Source organism: Camelus ferus, chromosome 22 (assembly GCF_009834535.1).
Source record: "Camelus ferus isolate YT-003-E chromosome 22, BCGSAC_Cfer_1.0, whole genome shotgun sequence".
Taxonomy (NCBI): Eukaryota; Metazoa; Chordata; class Mammalia; order Artiodactyla; family Camelidae; genus Camelus; species Camelus ferus.
In genome coordinates this window covers 22,737,692-22,751,850 of record NC_045717.1, presented here as the reverse complement: position 1 = coordinate 22,751,850, position 14,159 = coordinate 22,737,692, and positions in this window count along the sequence as shown.

The window sequence follows — 14,159 nt, the reverse complement described above, 5'->3', positions numbered from 1 at the left end:
TTTTAAAATATGGTATTCTTAACCATTTTCATCGTGCCGTTCCTTAGATCTCAAGACTCCTGCATCCTGCCTAACTGCAACTTTGGACCCTTTGACCAATGCACAGGGATATTTTTAACAAAACAAATACTATAGGTCTGAAAAGTGTTGGAAGACTCCCTGGGGGATCGTCTACTGAGACAAAGTTTAGCACACGAGTCCTGTAAAAGTTCTCAGAATGGGTCATGACACAGGGTTTGCACATTCGGGGCAATCTCATCTCAGAGAGGTACCTTGGAGTTTATGTGTAGAGGTGGGTGGGGTTGTTCAGGCAGAACTTTGAGCCCCCTCAAATCTCCGTCAATGAGCATAGATGCCTCTTCTTTTTACACTTTAAAATTTTATTTTTTAAATAAATCCTGTGGCAAAATGTCAAGGAAGTGTCCTGCAAAACAAAATCTTCTCCCTCCCCAGACCAGAAAGGCGCTCTACGAAAGTAGAAGAGAAAGAAATCAGTTTTATTATGGAATTAGTAGGCTGGAGGGGTGGGGGCTATTGGTGGATTTGTTTGGGTAAAACTCAAGTTCAGATTTATTTGAGTAAAGAATCTGGACCTCACAAAGCCTCCTGTTCTTATAAGCAACCTTGTTTCTAACAGGGGATAAAGGACTCGTATCCGATCCTCACAAACCTCACTTCCCAGCTAACCGCTGGGAAGCAAAAAGAGAAAGCTCTGCTGGTGATGCTGTACCTGCAAAGGGTGGAGGAGGCTGTCTTTACAGCTGCATCCGGAGATGGGAAAGGCAGGCAGAAGGTGGAAGGGCAGTTTATGGGTAAGGAATCGCAACGCTGGTGAGTGCAGCTCCGGTTGTGTGTCGCCGGGCTGTGTCCTGGCCAGTTGGTGCCTCACCTCACAAAATCCCCCCAGCAGTGCTGGGACACAGGAGTGGTCACCTCCTCCACTTCACAAGGAGTCTGAGGTCTAGAAAAAGGGCATGAGTTCCTGGCTTCCTAAATGGCAGAAGAGCCAGGGATTGGACCTTCCAACCAGGTCTGAGCACAGACTCTTCTCTGAACCAGCACACGGACCGCCAGCGTTCACTGTCGGGGACCATTTTGGATTTCATCTCTTTGATTTTTTTCTGCAGGGACCCACCGTCAAGAGTTTGGAAGTAGCTCATTTCATTAGGCACTAAAAATGCTGCAGGGAGTGAAGAGGAGGTGGCTTTAATTTTGGAGTGGGGAGATCTCTTTAGTTCTTATTGTAAATAATTGAGGAAGCACAGATGGCTATTGTCAAAAGACAGAAAATAACAAGTGTTGACAAGGATGCAGAGAAACCAGAACATTTATGCACTGCTGGTGGGGATGTAAAATGGTGCAGCCTCTAAGGAAAACAGGATGGTGGGTCCTCAAAATTTTAAACTTAGAGTAATCACAAGATCCGACAATTCCACTTCTGACTATATACCCCCGAAGAACTGAGAGCAGTGTCTTGAGATGTTTGTACATTGATGTTCCGTATTTGTAATAGCCAAGAAGTAGAAACAACCCAAGTGCCCATCAACAGATGACTGGATAAACACAATGTGGTCCATCCACACAATGGAATGCTCTTCAACTTTAAAAAAGAAGGAAATGCTGACACCTGCTACAACATGGTTGAATCGTGAGGACATGATGCTCAGTGAAATAAGCCCATTACAAAAGGGCAAATACTGTCTGTTCCACTCATAGGAAGTCCCTAGAGGACTCAAAATCATAGAGACGGAAAGTAGGATGGTGGAAGCCAGGGGCTTGGGGAGGGGCTGGGGAGTCAGTGTTGTCCTGGATAGAGTTGCGGTTTGGGAAGATGAGAAAGTTCTGGAGATGGAGGGTGGGGACGGCTGCACAGCAGCATGAATGTGCTTAATGCCACTGAGCTGTGCACTTAGACATGATTTATATTATGTGTTAGTCCCTAGTTCACTGTTTGAACTTGGCCAAACTCTCACTGGGTTTGAACTCCGTTTCTCCAGAATAATCAGGAGGCAGACTTCGCTCTCCTGTCCCGAGCTGAGTGTGATCACACTGGAGCAGGTGGGTAAGTGGATGCTGGTGTCGACCACACGTGCTCTGTTTTTTTAGCCATTGAAACGCTGAAGGTTAAGCAGAGCTGCTCACCGGAGAAGACATTCAGGCTGAGAGCAGAAAATCAGACGGTGACCATTCACTGCGCCACCATCGCGGAGGGGCGCGTGGGAGGTAGCGCAGACGGGGCCCTGGGACTTACAAGAAACAGCCCGACAGCTTCCCCAGTGAACTTCCATGTTGCTCCTTTATAACACATTCCCGGAATCCGTTCATTGTCACCTAAGTTCCACGCTTTTGTAAAGCCGCCAGGATCTAAGTCCACATGCAGCCCTCACAGCCAGGAAAAAAAAAAAAGATAATAAAGCAATTTCCTATTTTGTTTATTTGCAATGTTTCACAGTAGGAATAGAATGCTGGGTTTCTTAATGACTTCCTCTGTCTGTTCTTTGCGTTAACTCGCCTTTAACCTTCACGATGCTACAGGGTAATGTCCTTAAAACACATGTGTTGGGAAGGGGGGTATAGCTCAGTGGTAGAGTGTGTTCTTAGCATGCACGAGGTCCTGGGTTCAATCCCCAGTACTTCCAGTGAAAAAAAGGAAAAAAAAACAAACTCCCCCCCAAAAACAAAACAACAACAAAAAACACATGTGTCATTCCCCTGCACATGAGCAGTGAATGGTTTCTCATTGCCTACAGGAAAACCCCAGAAAAACTAGCCTTTTAGCTCATTTTTTAAAGTCCTATCTTTGTAGCAACATGGATGGACCTAGAGATGGTCATACTAAGTGAAGTAAGTCAGACAGAGAAAGGCAAGAATCATATGTCACTTATGTGTGGAATCTAAAAAAGTAATACAAATGAACGTATTTATGGGACAGAAACAGATTTACAGGCATAGAAAACAAATTTATGGTGACCAAAGGGGAAGGAGGGGGAACCTGTAAATTAGGAGTTTGGGATTAGCAGATACACACTACTATATACAAAACAGACAAACAGCTAGGTCCCAGTATATAGCACAGAGAACTATATTCAACATCTTGTAACAACCTATAATGGAAAAGAATCTTAAAAAAAATATATATATATATATTTGTATAACAGAATCACTTTGCTGTACACCCTGAAACCAACACAACACTGGAAGTCAACTGCACTTCAGTAAAAAAATGATAATGCAAAAAAATCCTAACAATTTTAGTATTTATTATTTATTGACTTATTTATGCTTTGTTTTTAATTTAAACATTTTAAATTGAGGTGTAACTGACTATTAGTTTCAAGTGTGCAACATAATTATTTGATATTTGTCTGACTCATTTTTATTAAAAAAAATTTTTTTTAGTGAAGGATAGTTGATTTACCCTGTTGTGTTAGTTTCAGGTGTACAGCAAAGTGATTCCATTTAAAATATATATATATTTTTTTTCAGATTCTTTTCCATTTTAGGTTATTACAAGATATTGAATACAGTGCCCTGTGTTGTACAGAGGTCTTTGTTGTTAATGTCTTTGACCTTCATTTTCCCCGAATTATAAAACTAAACTGTGATTATTTATGTGAGTGACTCACTCAGAACACTGTCCCAGAGCAGAGGCTCAACAAATGGGAACGCAAATTATTTTTTCCAATGGCCTGGCATCCCATTCACAAGTGAGATTTAACATGATGATCCCTTAAATTGTTGACCTGGCCACCAAGTGGGCATCACTGAAACCCAGTGGGGCCTTCTTCTTTATCTCAGGTGCTGTTGCATTTATATCCTATGCTTCGATTGGCTCCATCATCAATGAGAACTTTGTGTCTGAGGAGAACCTAAGGATGAAGGAAAATCTGCATAATTTCTACCTGGACTCCAAGATAGTGAGTGGTACCATGGGATCCAGGAAGAATGCCTCGCTCTCCAGGTCTATTAATTTCACGTTTCAGCATGAACAGGTGTGTTGAAACCAGGTAACTTTATTATTACATCTGCAGGGGTTTTGTCATTAAATGGGAGTGTTTCCGTGTTGATAATTTCACGGGTAGAAAGTCTTTAAAAACAAGTTGGGTTCTCATATCTCTAAGAGAGTTTGGAACATGGTGTTGAAAAGTCCAAAATGAGCCAGAAGTATGATGTGGCTGTCTGGAAAATTTGCATACCCATTGAGGCGGATTTTCAGAAGAAGCCTCTCAAGGGTCCACCAAGGCTCTGGACTGGTCACACCCAATCTGGAGCAAAAGACTCAGTCCTGGGGCCACACAATTTTAAGAAGAAACAAACATGGACCAGCATATGGGATGAACGATAGTCATTAAATTTTTTGAAGTGCTTACTGAGTAGCCACACCAAGGCATCATACCAACGACGTTTCAGTAGAAGAGCATCTTAGGTTTCAGGACAATGTCTAAATTTAAAAATGATTCCATCTTCTTCAAGGGGGTTATATTTGCTGTGTCACAATGACCTCAGAACTCGGTGACTGAAGGCAATAAACATGTATTAGCTCATTCAGATTCTGGGGGTCAGGAGTCTTGCAGTGGCTTAGTTGGGGTGGTTCTGGCTCAAGGTTTCTCGTGAGTAAGTGCTGTAGTAAATGCTGACCTGCCTCCAGTCACCTGAGGGCTTGACAGGGGCAGAAGCATCTGTTTTCAAGACGGCGCCCTCACATGGCTGGTGGCAGGCGGTCTCAGCTTCCTGCCGCGCGGGGCTTGCCAAAGGGCTGCTTCAGTGTCCTCACCGCATGGCAGCTGGCTTCCCCCCGAGTGAGTAATCCATGAGCACGAAGGTACGAGGAGGAAGTCTCCTTGTGCCTTTTATGACAGTCTCAAAATTCACACTCTGTCACATCTGCATTCTAGTCATTACAAGTGGCTCGCAAAGTGCAGCCCACACTGACAGGGAGAGGAGTTAGGCGGGACACTTTGGAGGGAGTGTCAAAGAATTTATGGACAGGTTTTAAACCACCACAGGGATAGTATAGCGTCTGGAACTGAACAGTCTGTGTTCAAATCTCAGCTCCCTTCCTGCTCACCCATTAGGCAAGTTATCCAAACGTCGGTGCCGTGCTCAGCCTGGCAAGCGGAGGTTCTGCTTCTGATAATTGCCATGTGTCTTGTTGACACGTGGGTTAAATGAGTTAATGTATATAAAGTGCTTAAAATCATACTTGCCATCAACAAAGGATGTTGAGAAGACTGGATATCTCCTGCAAAAGAGTCAAGTTGGACCCTCACACCAAATACAACATTAACACAAAATGGATCAAAGACATAAGTGTGAGACCTAAACCTGTAAAACTCTTAGGAGAAAACATAGTGGAAAAGCTTCATTACATTGCATCTGGCAAGAGTTTCCAGGGTATGACACCAAAAAAAAAAAAAAAAAAAAGGTGAAGTAGAAATAGACAAATTGGACTGTATCAAGCTAAAAGCATCTGTACATCAAAGGACACAAACCATGGAGTGAAAAGGCAACCAACGGAAGAGTAGGAAATATTTACAATTCATGTATCTGATAAGGAGTTAGTATCCAGAATACATAAAGAACTACTACAGCCCAACAGCAACAACAATGAATAAATTAATTTTTTTTAAAAAATACGCAAAGGACCTAAATAGACATCTCTCAATACACAGATGGCCAAGAAGCACATGAGAAGATGCTCAGTATTACAAATCATAGGAAACTGTCCATCAGAACCACAGTGAGATCTTACCCCACCCCCATCAGGATGGCTACTATTTAAAAAAAAAAAAAAAGCATGCAACAGAAAATGATAAGAAAGGAAAGTTGCTTTTAATCAGAATGCCTGCAGTCTGGGGAGATGGCGGACTCAGTGTCTCTCAAAGGCCATCTCCCCAGATTCTGCTCATCCGTGAAAGTTTTAAAGGGAAAAGGGGAAGTAATCTCAGTTAATCACTGAGACAGGAGGTCAGAGCTGTCTCCACCCCCACTGCCTGCAGGCTCGTCAATGTCTCTCGTGATCTTTCCTTGAGATGCTGTTTTGTTTACGACAGTCTTTCCCCGAGATCACTGGAGGCATGGGCTCAGGATGAGATCTGGTCATCTGTTAATGCCTTAGTCTCCGTTCCTCCTTCTTTTATCTGGGAAAGAACCAACACATTAGGCAGGGTAGGGTGATCAAAAGATTTGAAAAGTGTGCTTGGGCTGGAGGTGGGTAGACCATGCGGGCACCTAGTTCAAGGTTAGTGACCAGACAACAGGGACCTCCTGCAGAAAGCTCTTTCCCACAAAGAGCTCTTTCCTGCCAAAAGCTGCTGACAAGAGGCGGTGTGATTGTTCTCCAGGGGAAGAAGGAAAGCGAATGGGCTCTCTGCGTTTACTGGCATCGGTCATCTTGGTCTACAGAGGGCTGCCAGGTCTTTTCTTCAGACGAAAATCAAACCCTTTGCAGCTGCAACCACCTCTCCAGCTTTGCTGTACTCGTGGCATCAACTGAACTGAAGGTAATCTCTGCTTTGGGTAAACAAAATGAACTTTCATTGACATAGAACATTATCAAGTTCCATAAAGAAGAGGGTTGATTGCATTCTAACACTGAAAGGAGATGAGGTTTTCTTTTGAACACTTTAATTTTTTTTTTTTTGCTTTGTTTTGGGGGATAAGGGGGCAGTAATTAGGTTTATTTATTTATTCATTTTAATGGATAAATTAGGTAATTAGGTTTCTTTATTTATTCATTGTAACAGAGCTACTGGAGATTGAACCCAGGACCTCGTGCATGCTAAGCACACGCTCTACCACTGAGCTATACCCTCCCCTCCCAACAGATAAATAGGACAGATAAATAACAAAGACCTGCTGTGTAGCACAGGGAACTATATTCAATTTCTTGTAATGACATATCATGGAAAAGAATCTGAAATATATACATATGTATGTGTATGTATAACTGAATTGCTTTGCTGTACACCTGAAACTAACATTATAAATCAACTACACTTAAATAAAAAATAAAATTAAAAAAAGAAAAGGAACATATACATATATGTGTAAGTGAATCACCATGCTGTACGCTGGAAATTAACACAACATTGTAAACCAACTGTACTTCAGTTTTAAAAAATGAAATTAATCCTCTGAGCAGATTTCAAGTGTACAATGCAGTACCGTCACCATATACCTGAAACTTTGTACCCTCTGACCACATCACCTCCTTTTCCCCTCCCCCAGCCCCTGGCAACTACTATTCTGCTCTCTGCTTCTGTGAGTTTAACTAGCCTTAGATTCTACATACAATTGATATTATGCTATGTTTGTCTTTCTGTATCTGGCTTGTTTCAGGGTTTTTTTTTTGTTGTCTTTTCAGCATTTTTTAATTACAAAAGAGTTGTCAGCAACTGGGTATATCCCCCAAAGAGTTGAAAGCAAGATCTCAAAGAAATATTTGCATGCAAGCATATCCACGACAGCTAAAAGGTCAACCGGTAAACAAAATGTGGTCCATCCACACAACAGAACACACTCAGCCTTAAGAAGGAAGGGGATTCTGACACCCGCCACCAGGGGGATGAACCTTGAGGACTTGATGCTCAGTGGAACAATCCAGTCACAAAAAGACAATACCATGTGATTCCACTTCTGTGAGGTCCCTGGGGTCATCAAAACTTCAGAGACAGAAAGTAGAATCGTGGTTGCCTCTAGGGAGGGCGGAGGGGGATTTGTCGGTTAATGAGTGTGGAGTTTCAGTTTTACGAGATGAAAAGAGTTCTGGAGATGGCTGCCGGTGAGGGTCACAAAACAATATGAACAGACTAAACATTCCTGGACTGTCCCCTCAAAAATGGGTAAGGTGGTAAAATTTGCATTATGTATATTTTACCACAAATTAATAATATAGTCCCCAGCATTTAAAAATTGAGAGATTTTGCACAGCCATCCTGATTTCCAGCTTTTTTGAAAGGATGAAAGTGATGGCCATTTGGGGCTCAATAGAAACAGTCGCTTTTTTAAAAAAATTGAAGTATAGTTGGTTACAATGTGTCAATTTCTGATGTACAGACCAATGTCCCAGTTATGCATATACATACATATATTCGTTTTCATATTCTTTTTCATTAAAGGTTATTACAAGATATTGAATAGTTCCCTGTGCTATACAGAAGAAATTTGTTTTTTAAATCTATTTTTATATACAGAGGCTAACATTTGCAAATCTCAAACTCCCAAATTTATCCCTTCCCACTCCCAGCAACCATAAGATTGTTTACTATGTCTGCAAGTCTGTTTCAACAACAGTTGCTTTTGATACAGGAAAAACGGGGCGAGAGAGGACGGCCAGGTCCCCGGTCCCCGGTCCCTGGCGAGTCCCTGGAATGTGCCCCGTCAAGCGAGGGTCCTTGGCTTCACGCAGGAAAGGATTCAGGAGCAAACCATAGTCGAGAAAAGGTAGATTTATTCAGAGAGATGCACATTCCATAGACAGAACACAGATCTTCTCTAAAGGCAGAGAGAGAGAGAAGGGGGGGGGTGGCTCTGGGATGCGGGATTAGACGCTTTTACGGGTCAGTAGCTTCATATGCTAACAAATGGGAGGTTTATTCAACTACCTTGGGGAAGGGCTGTCGCCCACTTTTTGACCTTTTTTGGCCATCCCTGAAGCTGTCCTGGCTTCTGTGGGGGGACCCTTTATCAGCTTTGTATTTCAACGAGTGTATATTAAAGTTCAAGGTCTACCGGGAGTTGAATATTCCACTGTCTTGGTGCTAATTGCTCTGTCATTCTTTTAATGGCTGTGCCCTGCCCCCTTCCCTCCTGTCTCACTTTTAAGAAGGGTCATGGAGCACAGTTTCAAACAGTGCCTATCCCCTAAATCTAGTCTGCTTCTCAAATATATTCCTCCTCCCTGACCCTCTGTGAGTATTTGAGGTTGAAACCTGTAGGCTGACTCTAAGAAGTGCAAGAACTCAATCTAAGCATGTTGCTCTGGACCACTATGTTCTACGGACCTTGTATCCCATTTGCCCAAAGAATGGTGGGCATTGCTCTCCACGTCCCCTCAAACGCCCCTCCCCTCCAGGTGCTGTGCTCCGTCACTGCAGGTGGGCTGCACCACCTCTACTTGGCCTCCTTCACTGGATGCTCCTCGAAGGGCTCCACCTCTTCCTCACCGTCAGGAACCTCACGGTGGCCAACTACACCAGCGCGGGGAAGTTCAAGAAGAGGTTCCTGTACCCTTTCGGCTATGGGACCCCAGCGGTGATTGCAGCTGTGGCTGTCGGTGTGGGACACGAACTCAGTAAGCACGATGACTTTGTAATGAGGAAGTGATCATCTCCGTATGAATTCATATGTATCAAAATTCTGCCACCAGCATCGTTCAAGGTGCTGTGGGTGCCCCAGGAAGCAAAACGGACAATAATCAAATAGACATGCCCTATAACGTTAGGTACCATTGAAGAGAAGCAAACAAAGAAATGAGAATAGCAGTGGGGTGGTATTTTAAGTAGTGTGGTCGAGGGGCGCCACTGAGAGGTAAACTTTCAATGTCACATGTTACTTCATTTTTTGTATGTCTTACTGTACTAGTTTCCTATTGCTGTGCTAAGAAATTAGCTCAAACTTGGTGGCTTAGGACGGTGCAAACTGATGCCCTTAGAGTTCTGTAGATCAGAAGTCCAACATCGATCTCACTGGGCTAAAAATCAAAAGTGCATTCCTTCTGGGGGCTCGAGGGGGAAAGTCCATTTCTTCTTTGTATGAAAGGCTTTTCCAGCTTCCGAAGGCTGCTGGCGTCCCTTGGCTGGTGTCCCCCTCCCTCTGTCTTCAAAGCCAAACCATTGCATCTCTGTGCCCATCCTTCACATCTCCTTCTGCCTCCCTTTCCACTTCTAAGAAAATCTGTGATTACATTGGATCCACTCAGGTAATCCAGGATAACCTCTCCATGTCAAGGTCTGGAAATTCAATCACACCTGCAGGGTTCCTTTGGCTGCATAGGGCAACATAGTCACAAATTCTGGGGATTTGTTCGTGGACATCCTTGGGGTGGGGAGAGGGTCACGCTATTCTGTCTACCACACCTGCAAATTTACTTCTTTCCTAATTTCTTTTAATTTGAAAGATTACATTTAGTAACAACTGAGCACTCCTGGGTTGAGGGTTGAGGTAACATTCGGAAAACACACAATGTACAAAAGACTATCCACTGAAGCAAGCAATCAGCAATTTATTTTTGAAGTCCCAACTGGAGAAAAAGCACACTGTCGTTTATGGATGAAAGTCAGAGTTAAATCTAAATATTACTGTTAGTAAAAACCTGTTAGTGGTCTATCCCAGTGGTTCTCAGTGAGGGGTGATTTTATCCCTCACCGGGGATATGTGGCAGTGTCCAGAGACATTTTTGGTTGCCACAACTTGGGAGGGGGGTTGGCCAGAGAGGCTGCTAAACGTTTTGTAAGGCAGAGGGCAGCCTGACCATGAAGAACCATCAGCCAAGGTTGAGGGACTATGGTCTATTCAAAACCACTGCTCTGATTGCCATTGAATTCTATAATATAATGACATTGCAACTCTCAGTGGATCTTATATGCTTAATCGAATGGCTTGGTCCACAACGCCTAGAACATAATATGTCTTCAGTGAACGTTAATCACTAACTTTTCCTTAGTGTTACTGTTGCTACTATTATTATTATTATTTCTTCCTCCCTGACCCAGTTCCTGTGCCAATGTTTCTTCGTAAGTTTCAGTTTAGGAAAGCTTTTTTCTTTTTCACTGAAGTACAGTCAGTTGCAGTGTGTCAGTTTCTGGTGTCCAGCACAATGTCCCAGTCACACATATACGTACATATATTCGTCTTCATAGTTTTTTAGGAAAGCATTATTTTGAAGTTTCATTGCATTTGCTTCTTCTTATGAGGAGATGGGAAATTGTTGATCTATTTTTCCTTTCAGCTGCTGGCTTAACTTCCACAGAAGTTCTCTCTGGAGTTTTATGGGACCAGTTTTTGTTATTATTTTGGTAGGTTTCTAATTTTCATTTTACTTTGGATATAAAAAATACCAAATTTAGTTGATGTGGTAGAGGGATACTTTGAAAAAGACCTATTTAAACTTCCTGGTGCATTCTTGGACTTCTTAAGACAGCACATGCCAAGGAATTATAAACCTTTTTATTTGTGGAAAGAATCCCACAGAACCCGACTGAATCAAAACTGAGATGTTCCATGAATTGAAGTTTCTGACATTTACCTTCCTTACATCACTGATGCTTTGACTTAAAAAAAAAAAGATTTTAGGCCAAGGCCAATCAGCTTTTTAAAAATTTTTGGTGAGACCATTTAACAGGAGATCTACCCTTTTAACAAAAATGTAAGTGTACAATACACTGTTGCTAACTGTAGGGGGTGGGGAGGTAACTAGGGTTATTTATTTATTTATTTATTTATTTATTTATTTATTTATTTATTTATTTATTAATTATTTACTTTTTAGTGGAGGTGCTGGGGATCGAACCCAGGACGTCGGACATGCTAAGCACATGCTCTGCCCCTGACTGGACCCTCCTCAATATTATTAACTTTAGACGTGACCACAGATCTCTAGGAGTTACTAATTTGCATAACTGAAACCTTTTACTTATTGAAATACAGATCCCCAATTCACCCTCCCCCCAGCCCCAGACAAACACCATTCTACTCTCTGCTTCTGTGAATTTAATTTCTGTTTGACTATCTTAGATACCTTGTATAAGTGGACTCAGACAGTATCTGTCTTTCTGTGACTGGCTTATTTCACTGAGCATCATGTCCTCAAGGCTTGTCTCTGTTGTCACATACTGAAGGATCTCTGTCTTTTACAACGCTGCATAGTATTCCACTGTGTGTGTGTCTGTCTGTCTACTATCATCTATCTCAGTCCATATCACATTTTCTTAATCCATTCATCTGTTAATCCACATTGAGATTATTTCCACTTCTTGGCTATTGTGAATAGTGCTGCAGTAAACATGGGACTGCAAATATGTCTTCGAGATTCTGATTTCAGTTCTTTAGGCTAAATACCCAAAAGTAGGGGTGGCGGAAGCATAGGGCAATTCTATTTTTAATTTTTTGAGGAACCTCCACGCTGTCTCCCATAGCGGCTGCACCAGTTTGCATTCCTACCAACAGTTTACAAGGTTTCCAATTTTCCACATCTTTGCTAACACTTGTTGTTTTTTTCATTTTTCAAATAATTTAAGACTCACAAGAAGTTGCAAAAACAGTACAGAAAGTGCCAGGTACCCTTCCCCCAGCTTCCTCCAGTGGTAACATTTTGCATAACCGTGGCACAGTATCAAAACCAGGAAAATGATTTTGGTACAATAATACTGACTGGACTCCAGACCTTATTCAAATTTCATCTATGATTTAACAGAATGTGTTTTGCAGACAGAATTTGATCATCGATCTTGGGGGTTTTTAATGGTCATGCAAAAATGTTTAGTACATAATTAAAACATTTTAGTATGTAAAAGGAATAACAATGACAAAAAGAAAAATTGAAAAGATATAACACCAAAATGAAAATAGTGTTTCTCTCTGTGTATGGAAGGACAGATAAGTTCTGTATGTTTTTCTGCATTTTTCTGACTTTTGATAATGACCATGTATTACTTCTCTGATCAGGAAAAAAAAAGAAAGAAAGAAAGAAAAGGAAGCGAGTTTAAAGAATCACTGTGTACATCCAGGGAGTTTCAGAAATCTTAAGCACATATTGTATGTTTCTGGAATAAATTTCTATATCGTTTCTTATTGAAGCATTGGGTATGAGCCTACGCTAAGCTCCATCCTTCATGTCACTTCTACAGATCATCTTGTCCTTCTGTCTAACCACCCTGTGGATTTTAAGATACCATCTTGGTTCTCTTAATAGTGAAGTTTCCAGAATGCAGAACACAAGGTAAGTAGGCATAGAGCCAGAAAATGCAAAGGAAGGAAGGGGTTTTTTGTTTGTTTGTTTGTTTGTTTGTTTGTTTCTTAGAAATTTTCACTGTACAAATTTAGGGCAGTGAAAAGTTAGGGCAATTTTCTGGGGATATTTTTGGTTGCCCTGACGCGAGATGGGGGATGAAGGGATGGGTGCTACTGACATCTAGTGGAGGGAAGCCAGGTTTGCTGCTAAACATCCTATAAGGCACAGGACAGCTCCTCCCCCTACCCAACGTCAATAACACTGAGGTTGAGAAACCCTGAATTAGGGGAATAATGCCTGTGCTGTTTGCCCCATTTTTATGATTTGGGAAACTGTCGACTGAGAAAAAAGAAAGTATAACCTAAAAGTTGAGAATTATGTTTTATAGAGAGGACAAAACTGAGGACATGAGCCCAGAAGGCAGTCTCTCAGACCAGATCACTCTGAGGGACTGCTCTGAAGAGGTAAGGGAGGAGACAGGATGTACAGGAGTTTTCTCAACAAAGATCAAGTGGTCAGAACACCAAAAGATTTAGCGCTTTTCTATGAATGGGAAGATGCAAGAGTCTGTGAGCACTGAAATCGTTCCTTTGACGTGCACCTCAGCTAGCTGGGGCCAGCATCCTGTTCTCTCCCACCCTGAGACCCCTCAGGGTGCGCTGTTAGGGGCGGCTGCAGTGGCTGCGGGCTTGGCAGTGGGCAGCTCCTTTGTCTCCATCCTGAGTTCCCTTGGGGCTCACCCTCAGGGCGGCTGCAGTGGCTGCTGGCTTGATGACCACAGTGTCCTTTGTTTGCTGATATGGCAGGAAACTTCTTTCATTCACAGAACTGTATGGTCCATGGGAAAACTATCTGAACCTCCGAGGATGTATTTCCACAGTACTTAATATTATGAAATATACATTGTAATTAATATGATTGTGTTAACTTATTGCTGTATACAGATGTTTATTAAGTACAGTAAGGACAACCGATCAGGAGATGGTTGCACTGAAAAGATAGCTTGTTATACTCACAGATCCCAAGAGGAAGGGCGTGCTATGCTGGGAGGACCTGGGGAAGCACCAGAGTCTGTTAGGAGGCGAGGGAGAAGGAGAAATTGTGGACAAGAGCCTTTACTGTGGTGTCTGCGGGAAGGGACGGACGAGGAAGGGGAAGCAGGTGTAGCACTGGCTGGTTAGAATCATTGCAGCAGGCTGTGGGGTGC